We start from the raw sequence: 16,998 nt of genomic DNA, 5'->3' as shown, positions 1-16,998 counted from the left end.
AAACTCTAATCTAATTGGCCTAAAGCAAAAACAATTCTAAATACAATAAAAATTAACCTAAATTAATTTCAGGTTCATGTGAACTGGGAACTATTCAGTACTAAATTAACACAACTAAGTGACAGGACTGAACTGAACTGAACTGATTAATCTTTGTTCATCTAATTAATGTAGACATGCCTAAGACTCTTTGCCATTAAGCATAGCATTGTGCCCAGGTTTAAAATGTTAAACAAAATCTTGTTATATCTGTTACAAATTAGTCAGCAAGGAAAGTAATTTGAGTGAAGAAACTTTTAAGGAAGTAAAATATAAATGAGATAGGCGCTTTTAGATAAACTGTACTAAGAATAATTATGCTTTAGGAATGTCTGTCTAAAATAATCTCTCCAAAATTGGGTAATGTGAATTTCTAAGGTTGTCCTTCAGTAAGTGATATAAGTGTATTGAATAGCTAGGTCATTTCCAAGTAAAATAAAATTCTGAAACATTAATTACTAAATACTAACTTCCTCTTACAGAGAAACTAAAGAGATTTTGCACTATTAATTAATAATGCTTGGTGCCATCCTGAGATATTCTCTATAAGAAAGCAAATGTTTTTAGAAATTATCACTGGTATTTATGTTCACCAATCTACAGAATACTAATATAAAAGACAGTCCATGGTTGTTTAAGGGAAGTAAAATATGTTTTTTCAGTAAAGAAGTTGTGAGAAAGGGAACTGCATTTTATGAAAGAAAAAGCAAGTAGATCTGACCTACAGGTAAGTCTGTTTCAGTATGGGAAAACAGAGCAATAGGTACAGAAAGTGATAAAAAGTTCTGTAGAAAGTGGATCCTGAAAAAAGACTTTTGTGCATGCTCAAGATTGATTGTTTAAAATAAATCTAGTTGAGTAATGAATTTAAAACTTGAATTTATTTATTTTTTCTCTCTGTGAAGAGGGCAAGCTGGGCTTCCCTGGTGTCTCATTTGGTAAAGAATTTGCCTGCAATGTGGGAGACCTAGGTTCAATCCCTGGGTTGGAAGGATACCTGGGTTGGAGAGACCTGGGTTCAATTCCCTGGAGGAGAGCATGGCAACCCACTCCAGATTCTTGCCTGGAGAATCCCCATGAACAGAAGAGCCTAGCAGGCTACAATCCATGGAGTCACAAAGAGTCAGATATGACTGAGTGACTAAGCACAAGTGGACAAGCTTACTTCAGATGTCGAACTGCCTTTGATAAAAGATTTTGTTTCTTTACTTCTTAAATGATCTCTTCTGTATTTGCCTTTGAAGTTTTTTAAATTGTCATTTTGGCTAAATGAATAACTATTGTTTCAACTGACCTTTGATCCTATCTGACCGAGTGTTCTAAACCCTTTTGATATTTATTGCCAAAACTTTCTAACTAAAATTCTAATGAAGTACTTTTGACTTCTAGGTAACTTTAGGATGCTTCAAAGTGCCCCTGAAACACCCCAAAGAAAGATATTTAACTAATTAGGTTCATTTGGTATGCTGAATTTCATGGGAAATATTGTCAAACGAATAATAAATCTCCTCAGGTTATATTGTATGGTAAATGTTACAAATATAGATATCCTAGAAATTATATGGAGTTCCTAAAATTCTGATATGTCCTGGTAAAATGTTATGAGTCATAATTCTAGTTATTATCTAACATTGTTGTTATGACAGTAATCTGTCAGTTTTTAAACATTGCAATCAGATTTTAAACATGCCTTCTTAAGTCATTTGTCATTATAGACAGTTATGGTTTTATTCTAATGCTTTTGAAAAAATCCTCCCTCTTCAGGAAGATTTTAGAAAGAACCTTTGGATAAATACAAGTTTTTGACTTTCAGACCATAATGTTGAACTGGACAAAAAATTACATTTTTCTACTGGCAAACCTGATGGCTTCATGCTAAGTCACTTCAGTCATGTCCAACTCTGTGCAACCCCATAGACGGCAGCCCACCAGGCTCCCTCATCCCTGGGATTCTCCAGGCAAGAACACTGGAATGGGCTGCCATTTCCTTCTGCAATGCATGAAAGTGAAAAGTGAAAGTGAAGTCACTCAGTCGTGTCCAACTCTTAATGACCCCATGGATTGCAGCCTAACAGGCTCCTCCGTCCATGGGATTTTCCAAGCAAGAGTACTGGAATGGGGTGCCATTGCCTTCTCTGAACTTATCAAAAGGACTGAATAACTGGTGATATGCTTATAACTTTTATGGTTTCTATCAGAAAAGTTACTGGTTGGAATCTGCATTTTCTAAGTATAAGGAAAACTCTTCCCCTCAAACTAATTTTGATTTACAATAATTTGGCAACATTATATTTTTGTAAGCAAAATTGAAACACTAAGCTTTTCTCTATATCTGATCTCTCCAGAGATTGAAAACTCTTGGGTTTCTAGAAGCTTTACCAGAGAAATTAAGAGGGCTATCTGACTAACAGGTACAGGAATCTCAAGGAATTCTGGAGACGTGAGAAGGGTGGAATTCACTGAGATCTCTTAGGTGGAATCTGTGATAAGTCCTTGGTGTGACTTTCCTAGCCCCAAGAGTCTTTAAAAAGGTTCAGTCAGAGATTCTTTTCAGACGTTTCAGAAAAGCAAAAAAAAAAAAAGGAAAGAATTCTGGGATCAAATATGTTTATATAAGTCATCAGGCCAAGTTATTGAGACCAAACTTATTTTGTAAACAAAAACAAACAAACACAACAACAAAAATCACCTCATCATGATTTGATTTTATTTGGTTAAAAATAAGGATAATTTTAGGGAGAAAAGATGTTTCAATGAACGTTAAATCCCAATTTTGTTAATAAAAGTGAGAGATTGCCATTGTGAGTCATGATATGCCAGGATTCATGACCTCTGGAGGAGAGGATTTTAATCTGGGGCCAGAGATCAGTCTTGACCACTGGAGTTTTTTGTGTAACAGAATTTTATTAAAGTATAAGAGAGATAGAAAAAGCTTCTGACATAGATTTAAGAAGGGAGCAGAAAGAATGCCCCCTTGCTAGTTTTTAGGAAGGTGTTTTATGTCTGTTCAGTTAAGTTCAGTTCAGTCACTCAGTCGTGTCCAACTCCTTGCGACCCCATGAATCCCAGCATGCCAGGCCTCCCTCTCCATCACCAACTCCTGGAGTCCATTCAGACTCACGTCCATCGAGTTAGTGATGCCAACCAGCCATCTCATCCTCTGTCGTCCCCTTCTCCTCCTGCCCCCAATCCCTCCCAGCATCAGAGTCTTTTCCAATGAGTCAACACTTCGCATGAGGTGGCCAAAGTACTGGAGTTTCAGCTTTAGCATCATTCCTTCCAAAGAAATCCCAGGGCTGATCTCCTTCAGAATGGACTGGTTGGATCTCCTTGCGGTCCAAGGGACTCTCAAGAGTCTTCTCCAACACCACAGTGCAAAAGCATCAGTTCTTCGGTGCTCAGCTTTCTTCACAGTCCAACTCTCACATCCATACATGACCACAGGAAAAACCATAGCCTTGACTAGATGGACCTTTCTTGGCAAAGTAACGTCTCTGTTTGTCAATATGCTATCTAGGTTGGTCATAACTTTTCTTCCAAGGAGTAAGCGTCTTTTAATTTCATGGCTGCAGTCACCATCTGCAGTGATTTTGGAGCCCCCAAAAATAAGGTCTGGCACTGTTTCCACTGTTTCCCCATCTATTTCCCATGAAGTGATGGGACCAGATTCCATGATATTCATTTTCCGAATGTTGAGCTTTAAGCCAACTTTTTCATTCCCCTCCTTCACCTTCATCCAGAGGCTTTTTATTTCCTCTTCACTTTCTGCCATGAGGGTGGTGTCATCTGTATATCTGAAGTTATTGATATTTCTCCCGGCAATCTTGATTCCAGCTTGTGCTTCTTCCAGCCCAGCATTTCTCATGATGTACTCTGCATATAAGTTAAATAAGCAGGGTGACAATACACAGCCCTGACATACTCCTTTTCCTATTATGTCTGTTAGCAAACTTCTAATCAGATACAAGAGACGGCGCAGAGCTGAGGGGGTTTCACCAGGCCCCTCTCCCATGATATGCATTTTTGAGAATGGCACTATGTGTGTCACCCCCGGCTGTAAAATAATTGATATGAATACTGGATTGCTAAGCCATCATCAGCCCAAGGTTTGAGAAAAGAAAAAAAAAAAAATCTTAGGTGGAACTATTTTGAGGAAAGACAGATTTCAAAACAAATACATAGTTTCATTAACATAGCTTAAGAAAAACATTCCCATGAGAAAAGCACATTGGGGTTAACTCAAGGCAGAACCAGGTGCCATCAACAGAGAATTAAATGAAGTCTCTTGTAATTTTGTGTAGAGAAGGGAAAAAAAAAGTCTGCCACTTGCTGTTTATTTCCTCCTGTTGCTTGGGGACCTCTGGCCTTCCTATCTGTTACCCTCTCTGAGGTCTGTATCTACTAAAAGTCATTTCCTGTATAGTTATTTCCTGCTATGCTATATTAATGTAAAATTAATTGAATTATTAAAGGCCACTCTGTTTGTTTCTGAAGCAAATCTCAGTAATCTATCTTTGAATAAAGATCAGATTCCTCACAACCTGCAACCAAGGGATTAACTATACTGGAAAAGACATAATTTAAAGACCGGTCTCTAACACAAATGAAAGAACCTTTTTATCAGGTAATCTTAATTAGTTCAAGCACATTGAAATTGAAGTGAAATTAACTTTTGGGTTACTTCCCACTTCCAAAGGCCCCTACACTGGACTAGTCTATAGAGAGAACTGCTGATCTCAAGTTCATTTTAAAGCAATGCTCAAATATTGGGAAAAGATACACTCATACCAGGATGAGACAATGACATCAGAAGTAAATAGTTTGTTCAAGATGCTGGACCTGACTCATATGATCATTTATAATGTTTTCTTGATTTCTTGGGCTTTTGCATATGAATCAAATGTTTTTATTTCATGGGCATGACCCTATGTTAACTTAAAAAATCACTCCAATTGTTGGCTATGGCCAGTCCTTGTGGGACTTATCTTGGTGGATTTCTCCCCTCCAAGACTCTGATTGAGTAGTCCCTAGAAAATTTATTTTAGAAGAAATTTCAGTCCTGTTCTGTCTGCTCATCATATTACTGAATGGGATCCTTTCACCTGGCCTATTAATAATGCATGCTCTGACTCTGACCATAGATATAAATTTTCTTTTACAGTCACTTAAACTCAGTCAGAATAAAAAGCTAAGTCTGAATAAAAATCTGTAACTTCTCATCCATTAAAAGGAAAATTCCCACAATTATGAGATGAATCTATATGGTTAAAACCAGGCTATGTTATTTAAATTTAAAAGCTCCAGCTCAGTGGGTAAAGAATCTGCCTGCAATGCAGGACACACAGGAGATGTGGTTTTGATCCTTGGGTCAGGAAATCCCCTGGAGAGGGAAATGGAAACCCAGTCCAGTATTCTTGCCTGTACAATCCCATGGAGAGTGGGGCCTAATTGCCTACAGTCCATGGAGTTGCAAACAGTCAGGCATGACTTAGCAACTAAGCACAGGCATGTAGGGAACAATTAAATCATACTAAGAATGATCAACCTAGTAACATTAGGAAACTAGGCTGGTTGCCTTATAAACAATGCCTACATATTATTTCCCTTAGAGACAGTGATTGCTATGGAATTGATTTAGTCAAAAGACCAGAGATTCACTTGATGGCACCTAATGGAACTCAGTGGATTTGTGGTACTAATTCATGGCCTACTAATTCATGGCCTGCTAATTCATGGGATGGATACAAAGGTGTACCCTGGGACTCCCATGTACTAAAGAGCATATACATAACAAATTAGAGGTGACCCCAGCCAATCTACCATTGGTACAAGCCTGATGGTTGAAGAGATCTTCATTCCATTGGTATGACCATCTAGCAGCTATTTTGTGCCTTCAGTGGGATTGGAGGATACAATTGGCCATATCAAAGTCTTAACAACTTTCAATCAACAGACTTTATATGAGAATAACCAAGCTATTAGCCTAATGAATTCTGAGTTTTTATGTTTAGAAAGCCACTGCTACTAAATCATATGGCCCTTGATGTCCTTACATCTCAGGGAGTCACCTGTGATCTAATTCAAACTGAATGTTGTGTTTATATCCTCTAATATAACACATTTGCTGAACTATATGAAAAATCAGATTTCTGCCTTAAGTTACCTATTCCCTAGTCTTGATGAACTTAAAAAAAAGAAAACCAAAAAACTAATTTGGTGTAGGAAGCTCTTGGGTAAAATATTTACTTCAGTTCAGTTCAGTCGCTCAGTCGTGTCCAACTCTTTGTGACCCCATGAACTGCAGCACGCCAGATCTCCCTGCCCATCATCAATTTTCAGAGTTTACTCAAACTCACGTCCATCGAGTCGGTGATGCCAACCAGCCATCTCATCCTCTGTCATCCCTTTCTCCTCCTGCCACCAATCCCTGCCAGCATCACAGTCTTTTCCAATGAGTCAACTCTTCGCATGAGGTGGCCAAAGTACTAGAGTTTCAGCTTTAGCATCATTCCTTCTAAAGAAATCCCAGGTCTGATCTCCTTTAGAATGGACTGGTTGGATCTCCTTGCAGTCCAAGGGACTCTTAAGAGTCTTCTCCAACACCACAGTTCAAAAGCAGCAATTCTTCAGTGCTCAGCTTTCTTCACAGTCCAACTCTCACATCCATACATGACCACTGGAAAAGCCATAGCCTTGACTAGACGGACCTTTGTTGGCAAATTAATGTCTCTGCTTTTCAATAAGCTACCTATTCCATAGTCTTGATGATCTTAAAAAAAAAAAAAAAAGAAGAAGAATTTGGTGTAGGAAGCTCTTGGGCAAAATATTTACTTACAACTCCATTAATTATTTCATTTGTATTTTATCTGTTTTACAAGATTATTATTTTTTTGCAATTTCCAAATATGTGATTGAGCTTCTGGTGAAAATAATGATAACTAGGTGACTTGCAGCAATTGATCAAATATATAATTCTTTGTACAATCAATGATTGTAATTCTGTACCTATAGATATGGGAAGATGCAATTAGTGGGGCTATTTTCTTGGACCATAACTAGAAGCCTTGTATCCAGAGATTTTTGACTATTAAGACCTAGTCACACATTCACTAGCTTATCAGCAAAATATTCTCCAAATCAAGTAATGTATCTTCCTAGCAATGTGAGATGAAATGGTCATGAAATGCATCCTAAATTGTGGTTGAATTTATTACCATAATGGGGATCTATTAACTACAATTTGGAACTTGCCAAGGGCATTTGCCATCTGCTTCTGAGGAGATTGAATCCTTTGCTGCTGTAGCTGTTGACCTTGAATACGTCTTAAAGGGAGTTCAGGATTGAGAATGAGGCACTTTGTGCTCCAGGAAAACTGATGGAACAGGTCTTTAGATAGATATTTTCAGGAACTTATTTCATAATCCCGATCTTTGCCTCCCCAAACATCTAGAAAAGCATCAAATCTCTTCATGGTGACATCAGCTCCTTGTGACCAGCAGAAAAAACGTTTGTAAGATAAATACTTGATTGCGTGAACTCCTCGTTCATCAAAATGACATATATTGATCTTCCCCCACTATCTCTTTGGAGCAGTTCCCCTAGAGCTATATGAGGTGCTGTCTATCAGGCTGCCATCCTCATTTAGCCCCAAATAAAGCTTAACTCACAACTCTAACATTTTTTTTTAGTCGACAGACTCTATACAAGTAACATTCATTAATCAAAAATAAAACAAAAAGGAAGATAAAAGGAGAAGGAAGACTAGAATTTGCATGTATATGCATATATGAGTAAGAGTACGTTAGGTGCATGCATGCATGCTAAGTCACTTCAGTTGTATCTAACTCTTTGTGACCCTATGGACTTGTAGCCCACCAGGATCCTCTGTCCATGGGGTTCTCCAGGCAAAAACACTGGAGTGGGTTCTCCAGGTAATCTTCCCAACCTATGTCTCTTATGTCTCCTGAATTGACATTCAGGTTCTTTACCAGTAGAACCACCTGGGAAACCAAGAGTACATTATATAAAAACCCAGAAGTTATTCACAAATACATGCATGTATATACATATTTTAAATTTAAAAAGATACAGAGTCACTTAGCAAATGAATATGGCACAAAGACTAGTGTCTGGTTTCACATTCCATGTACAGACAGCATGCAATGTGTAGAAAGATTTGGGTAACAGTCACTGTACAACTTTCCAAGCTGTCCAAGCTGTTCGAGTTAAAGTAATAATGATGTCTTGATAGTATTATCAAGTTTGCCCATTTTCCTTATAATATACCTAATAATATTTCTCAAAATAAGTCTAATCTGTTTTCTAGATTTGATAATAGAGGAAAAATAATAATATTCAGTACCAGCATAAACCTTGTTAAATGTTCAAAGTGTTTTCATTTACATCATTTTTATTTGGTGAACACAACAACAGTACATTATGGATCAGTTTTTGTAGACCAAAAAAGAAAGAAATACACACACACACACATATAAAGAAAGTTATTTTCCTTTAGAAGTTAATACCATTTTTGTACAACAGGTGAGTTGCAGGACTGTGATATAAATGTAGATATATCAATTCCATATTCACCTTTTAAAATTGTTAGCATGGGAATTCTTTAACTGTTTTAGGAAATTAGAGAGTAAAAATGTTCCAAGAAGGGGAGTATTTCCTGAGTCTTTTGCTGATATATTCTTTACTATCTCAGCAGTTAGTGAAATAAGGCTGTAAACAACTTTATGTTTTTCTACAAAAGCAGTATTTTATCTATTTTTCCCTTTATACTGCATGCACTTGGTAATTATAAACCTATTTGAGACAAATAACTTAATAAAAAAAAATTTGGCCCTAGTTTAAATTTTAGAAGCATTAGAACAGGGTACTAACATCATTTGGCAGGTTTAAAGGTTCATGGAATTGACTTTAAAGGACCCAAATGAATCTCTCAGCACATAAAAAGCTAGAAGAGTTCATTAGATCAGGCATGTATAACAGTTACTAAAGCAGCATTTTTAGTAGCTGAAGTTTATATTACAAGTCACTTTGTTTTATTAAAATGACCAATTAGAAGGAAGCAGTCTATTTTACTAAGCTGGCAATGTAGGCTGGATTTTTCTTTTTAATGAAAAGGACAACGTAGTTCTTAATTTTGAGTTTAATGGCCTGAAATTTTCCACTCTCATTTTGCAGTACAGGAATTTAGTCCAAGAAAAGATAGATGTATTTATAAAAACTGTTTTCATTTCCTCACACAAACAGGAGGACCAAGGAGGATGAACAATAATAGCAGTCCTCCAAGGACATCTGAAATATCCTGCATTTTCTCCTTGATCTCTACATTTCTAGTGAGAAATTGAGGATCAGAATGAAAAGCAAAATGGAAGGTGAACTTTAAACTCTACTATTGCAGTTGAATTCTGAATTTAGGAAGCAAATGTTGAGACAGAATTAAGAGTATAGTAAGTTCATTAGGGAGTGACATCTGAATGAAAAACAGCAGGCACAGGATCAGGCAAGGGAGTTGTGGTACAACAGTATAGATCTAACAGAGTCTCTGTTTGCCCAAGAGGCACAGGAGCAGAGGTTTTCCCTATAAAGGATCACATTGGGGTGGAAATGGCTAAGCCCTGGTTCCACTGTCTTGCTTGGTCATTGACAGGATCATCTCAAAAATTGAGGTGAATCTAAAGGGACTGATAACAAGATGCTCTCAGCTGGCTGCTTTTCTTTGAAGGGAATCTATGGGGTACATACCCATACTTGTGCATGCAGTATACATCTATTATACATATGGATATGGATATGTTATGCTTTATATTAGTTCTCAATTTATTACATATAATACAAGAACAAAAGTCCCTATGAATTGAATAAAGACAGCTGTACATTGAATTTATCATAAAAAATCACTTAATTTTCTTATAATCATAAAAGATTATAAACCTACACTAACACATAACTTACCTTGAATTATCAGTGAAAGCATCAGAGAAAAGGGACCAAGATCTATATATTCAGTACAATACCTAAGTATATTTAATAAGTTATAGACAGAATTAGAATTAGGCCTATATAAAGAAATACACAGCTAACAGCCTTGTAGGGCAGGAAGGCAGACTCTTCTGAAAGTCTACTTCCATGGTGGCATTTAACAGTCTCTTATACAAAGACCATTCTTCTTTTTGTTATTGTCAATTGCAATGAACTGTATAGAAGCCATTTTTCAGCTGTTTTAGTATTTTGTTGCTGTTTAGTCCCTGAGTTATGCCCTACTCTTTTTGTGACCCCATGGACTGTAGCCCACCAGCTCCTCTGTCCATGGGACTTCTCAGTCAAGAATACTGGAATGCGTTGCTATTTCCTTCTCCAGGGAATCTTCCTGACCTGGGAATCAAACCTGCATCTCCTGCATTGAAGGTGGTTTCTTTGAGCCATCAAGGAAGCCTCAGTATAGTTTGTTTATATAATACTAAAAATATTTTATTTATTATTTTTTAAAATTTTGGCTGCACTGGGTCTTCAGCATGGTGTGTGGACTTTTTTAGTTGTGATGCATGGATTTTCCTTGTTGTAGAGCACAGGTGGGCTCTACAGTGTGAACATTCAGTAGTTCTAGCACACAGGCTCTCTAGTTGTGTTGCACAGGCTCTAGAGTGCACAGGTTCACTAGTTGTGGTGCACAGATTTAGTTGCCCTGTGGCATGTAAAATCTTAATTTCCTGTTCTGGGATTGAACCTATGTGCCCTGCATTGGAAGGCAGATTCTTAACTACTGGGCCATCAGGGAAGTCCCAATATTCAAAATTTTAAATGTGTAAAGTAACTTAAATTTTTTTTTAAGTGTGTAAAATAGCTACTTGGTGGCTATTGGATGAACTGACTTGAAAAGAAACTTTGGTATAAATATATTTCAAGATGGAGATTCACAAATTTCCTACTGGGAAGCTAAAAACAAAGATGTCTAATCTAAACCTCAATCAACAAAGAATTAAAGAGGGTAGCAAAAACATATATCAAAGAAATGCAAAGGCAAGAGAAATAGTATTTGGATTTAGGATCTGCAAAAATATGTAAGAGAGTTAGAGATTTGGGCCTCCTGGAATTCAGTTGATAAAGAGCGGTGAGATATTGAAACAAGCATTTTGATGCTTCCATTGTCCTTTCTGTTCATCCTTTCTTCTAACCATCCCGCCAATGTGAACTCAGTGTCTCCAAACCTCACATTGTAATACCTGTGCACTCAAATCTGAACTGCCTACCTCTCCCTGACAAACCCCTCTCCCACTGCCTCTGTGACATGCCACACTGACTGCACCCAAGAGAACAAATAACTCTATGTAACAAAAAATCGGAGTTTGAAAAGTCCTTTCAATTATAATAGAGAGTTAACTAGACTGAATATATCATATGCTGCTGCTAAGTGCTAAGTTGCTTCAGTCGTGTCCGACTCTGTGTGACCCCATAGACGGCAGCTCACCAGGCTCCCCTGTCCCTGGGATTCTCCAGGCAAGAATACTGGAGTGGGTTGCCATTTCCTTCTCCAACGCATGAAAGTGAGAAGTGAAAGTAAAGTCACTCAGTCGTGTCCGACTCTTAGCAACCCCATGGACTGCAGCCTACCAGGCTCCTCCGTCCATGGGATTTTCCAGGCAAGAGTACTGGAGTGCGGTGTTATTGCCTTCTGCAATATCGTATGCTAGTTACAGGCAATATTCTGGGCCAAGAGTCCACTTCCAAGGTAAGTTTATAGAGCTTTACCTGAAATCATCTTTCATCACTGGCCTTGACCCCATGCACCAGTGCTGCTCATATTTCAATAAAATGCAGATTGATCCCACATCCCTTTTTAATCCACCATCTTAATTCCAATTTATTGACATTAGAAATTCTTCCAAGTATCCCCCACTTTTTGAAAGTTTATTTTATGGCATGTTTTTAAATACTTTTTTTAAAACTTTTTTTTTTTGGGCGGGTGGGGGGCTGCACTGCCCAGCTTGTGTGATTTTGGTTCCTCAAAAAAAAAAAAAAGGATCATACCTGCACCCTCTACATTGGAAACGTGGAAGCTTAACCACTGAACCACCTAGGAAGTCCCAACATTTTGCTCTTAAGAAAGGCATTAATATTTGTTTAAATAACTAAATAAAAATCCAAAAAAGGTTTTCACTTTTAAGAAAAAAGACAAAAATCAAAGGTAGCTTTCAGCATTTGCTCTGCAACGAACTGAGCTAATATAACAGCAGCTTGCACCCCAAGCAGAGAGAGTGGTGCCACCAAGTTCCTTTCAAGGGAACTACACCCAGCATCTCAGTAACAAGCCATCATAGCTTTAAGTTGTGTCTGTGTGCACTGATGTTTTTTCTTAATTTATTCTGTGCATCCATTAGGGAAAATGTGTCCCTACAGTGATTACTTCACTATAGTTAACTTCACCTTACAAAAGGCTTCATAGCAACTCTACTTTCAGAAAGCTTTAGAAACCTGTAGATGGATCTTTTATTTTAAGTGAGTGAAATTGAATTAGTAATGCATAAAAATAAACAAACATTTTCCTTGTTTATTATTCTATTCCAGAACTAGACACACTGGAGTAGCTCAAGCAGATGTATATCTATGTCACTTTGAACCTTATAAAAGATACCAATACACACAAAAATATTATTCTTATAGTCTTCAAATAAAATAGATTAATATCCAACATACAGCATTATCAGGAAATATGTGTTATACAATATATGTGTTATATAAATATGTGTGTGTTATATATATATATATATATATATATATATATGACAATACATGAAAGGTCTAAAAAAATGATATAATCACTTGTTGAATCAGTAAAAGATACTTAGAAAGGTCCAGTTGTTTTACTAAATATTCAATTTACATACAGATACTTAGTTTACATACCTTCATTCACACTCTGATGATTTTGAGAAGGACCATGTTTCAAAGGAAAATAAGGAAATAAAAGTTCAGTTCAGTTCATTTCAGTCATTCAGTCGTGTCCAACTCTTTGAGACCTCATGGACTGCAGCATGCAAGGCTTCCCTGTCCATCACCAACTCCCAGAGCTTGCTCAAACTCATGTCCATGGAGTCGGCAATGCCATCCAACCATCTCATCCTCTGTCATCCCCTTCTCCTCCTGCCTTCAACCTTTCCCAACATCAGGGGCTTTTCCAATGAGTCAATTCTTCACATCAGGTGGCCAAAGTATTGGAGTTCCAGCTTCAGCATCAGTGCTTCGAATGAATATTCAGCACTGATTTCCTTTAGGATGGACTGGTTTGATCCCCTTGCAGTCCAAGGGGCTCTCAAGAGCCTTCTCTAACACCACAGTTCAAAAGCATCATTTCTTCAGGGCTCAGCTCTCTTTATGGTCCAACACTCACATCCATAAATGACTACTGGAAAAACCATAGCTTTGACCAGATGGACCTTTGTTGGCAAAGTAATGTCTCTGCTTTTTAATATGCTGTCTAGGTTGATGATAGCTTTTCTTCCAAGGAGCAAATGTCTTTTAATTTTTTTTGGTGCAGTGACCAGCTTCAGTGATTTTGGAGCCCAAGAAAATAAAGTCTGTTACTGTCTCCATTGTTTCCCTATCTACTTGCCATGAAGTGATGAGACCAGATGTTATGATCTTAGTTTTTTGAATGTTGAGTTTTAGACAAACTTTTTCACTCTACTCTCATCCTCTCATCCTATGCCAAGACTCCTTAGTTTTTCTTTGCTTTATGCCATAAGGGTGGTGTCATCTGTGTATCTGAGGTTATTGATACATATGTATGTATTCAAAGAGGAATCGAAATCATAGTCAGGATGCATTTGAGTCCGTTCCTTACCAAGCTAACTGGCTGAATGGATAAAAATACAAAACCCCTATATATGCTATCTACAAGAGACCCCACCTCAAACCTGGGGACATGTACAGGCTGAAAATGAGGAGCTGGAAAAAGATAGTTCATGTAAATGGAGATCAACAGAAAACAAGAGTAGCAATACTCATATTAGATAAAATATACTTTGAAATAAAGGCTGTGATAAAAGACAAAAAGGATACTACATAATGCTTAAGGGATCAATTCAAGAAGAAGCTATAACAATTATAAATATATATGCACCCAACACAGGAGCACCTCAATACATAAGGCAAATGCTAACAAGTATGAAAGGGGAAATTAGTAATACCACAATAAGAGTGGGGGGCTTTAGTACCCTACTTACATCCATGGATAGATCAACCAAACAGAAAATTAGCCAGGAAACTCAAGATTTAAACGATACAATGGACCAGTTAGACCTAATTGATATCTACAGGGTATTTCACCCCAAAATAATGGATTTCACCTTTTTCTCAAGTGCCTACAAAACATTCTATAGGACAGATCACATCCTGGGCCATAAATCTAGACTTTGTAAATTGAAATTTAAAAAAATTGAAATAATTTCAAACATCTTTTCTGATCACATTGCAAAAAGGTTAGACTTCAATAAAAAAAAAAAAAAATACGACATAAAAAGCACAAAAATTTGGAGGCTAAACAAGAGAAATATCAAACAAACAACCTAACTTTACACCTAAAGCAACTAGAAAAGGAAGAATAGGAGAACCCCAAAGTTAATAGAAGGAAATAAATCATAAAAGCAAAGCAGAAATAAATGAAAAAGAAATGAAGAAGACTATAGCAAAGATCAAAAAAACTAAAGCCTGGTTCTTTGAGAAGATAAATAAAATAGTCTGTTAGCCAGACCCATCAATAATGAAAGGGAGAAAAATCAAGTCAATAAAATAGAAGTGAAAATGGAGAAATCACAAAGGACAACACAGAAATACAAAAGATAATAAAATACTACTATCAGCAACTATATGCCAATAAAATGGACAATTTGGAAGAAATACAAACTAATAAAAAAATATAACCTTCCAAAACTGAACCAGTAAGAAATAGAAAATTTTAACAGACCCATCACAAGCACAGAAATCAAACTGTAACCAAAAATCTTCCAAAAAAAAAATAGTCCAAAAAAAACAAAAGCCCAAGACCAGATGGGTTCACAGGTGAATTCTACCAAAAATTGAGAGAAGAGCTAACATACATCCTACTCAAACTCTTCCAGAAAATTGCAGAGGAAGATAAACTTGCTCTAATTTTATGAGGCCACCATCACCCAAATACAAAAACTAGACAAAGATGCCACAGAAAAAGAAAACTAGGGTCCAATATCACTGATCAACATAGATGCAAAAATCCTCAGCAAAATTCTAGCAAACAGAATCCAACAGCATATTAAAAAGATCAAACAACATGATCAAGTGGGCTATATTCCAGGGATGCAAGGATTCATCAATATTCACAAATCAATCAATGTAATACACCATATTAACAATTTGAAAGATAAAACAATATGATTATCTCAACAGATGCAAAGAAAGCCTGTGACAAAATTCAACACCCATTTATGATTAAAAAAAAAAAAAAAAAGCTCTCTAGAAAGCAGGCATAGAGAGAACATGAAAGTGAAAGTCGCTCAGTCATGTCCAACTCTTTGCAACCCCGAGGACTATACACTCCATGGAATTTTCTAGGCCAGAATACTGGAGTGGGTAGCTGTTCACTTCTCCAAGGGATCTTCCCAACCCAGGGATCAAACCCAGGTCTCCCACATTTCAGGCTGATTATTTACCAGCTGAGCCACCAGGGAAGCCCAAATAAGAAATCTGCCAACGTGGGGTGGCTAGCTCAGTCGGTAGAGCATGAGACTCTTAATCTGAGAAGGAACATACCTCAGCATAATAAAAGCCACCCAGAGCAAACATTATCCTCAAAGGTGAAAAACTGAAAGCATTTCCTCAAAATCAGGAACGACACAAGGGTGTCCACTCTCTCCACTACTATTCAACATAGTTTTGGAAGTCCTAGCCATAGCAATCAGAGAAGAAAAATAAAAGGAATCCAGATTGAAAAAGAAGAAGTAAAACTCACACTGTTTGTAGATTACATGATCCTCTACATTGAAAACCCTAAAGATACCACCAGAAAACTACTAGGGGCAATAAATGAATATAGTAAAGTCTCAGGATATAATATTATTACACAGAAATCCCTTGCATTCCTATATGCTAGTAATAAAAAAACACAAATAGAAATTAAGGAAACAATCCCATTCACCATTGCAATGGCTAAAGAAACAAAAGACTAATATATAGAAAGCTATAAAACACTGATGTAGAAATCAAAGATGACACAAATAGATGGAGAAATATACCATGTTAATGGATTGGAAGAATCAAAAGAGTGAAAATTTGTATACTACCCAAAGCAATCTATAGATTCAATGCAATCTTTATAAGCTAACAATGGTGATTTTTACAGAACTAAAACAAATAGTTTTACAGTTTATATGGAAACACACAAAAAAAACTCAAATAGCCAAAGCAAACTTGAGAAAGAAGAATGGAACTAGAGGAATCAACCTTCCTGACTTCAGACTATACTACAAAGCTACAATCATCAAGAAAGTATAGTACTGGCAAAATACAGATCAATGAGACAAAATAGAAAGCCCAGAGATAAATACATCCATTTATGGAGAAGGCAATGACACCCCACTCCAGTACTCTTGCCTGGAAAATCCCATGGATGGAGGAGCCTGGTAGGCTGCAGTCCATGGGGTAGCGAAGAGTCAGACACGACTGAGTGATTTCACTCTCACTTTTCACTTTCATGCGTTGGAGAAGGAAATGGCAACCCACTCCATTGTTCTTGCCTGGAGAATCCCAGGGATGTGGGAGCCTGATGGGCTGCCGTCATGGTATCGCACAGAGTCGGACACGACTGAAGCGACTTAGCAGCAGCAGCAGCATGGACATCTTATCTTTGACAAAAGAGGCAAAAATATACAATGGAGAAAAGACAATCTCTTTAAAAAGTGATGCTGGGATAACTGG

The sequence above is a fragment of the Bos taurus genome, chromosome 6 (assembly GCF_002263795.3).
Source record: "Bos taurus isolate L1 Dominette 01449 registration number 42190680 breed Hereford chromosome 6, ARS-UCD2.0, whole genome shotgun sequence".
NCBI classification, from domain to species: domain Eukaryota; kingdom Metazoa; phylum Chordata; class Mammalia; order Artiodactyla; family Bovidae; genus Bos; species Bos taurus.
The sequence above is the reverse complement of the archived record's forward strand: the minus strand, read 5'-3'. Positions refer to the sequence as shown.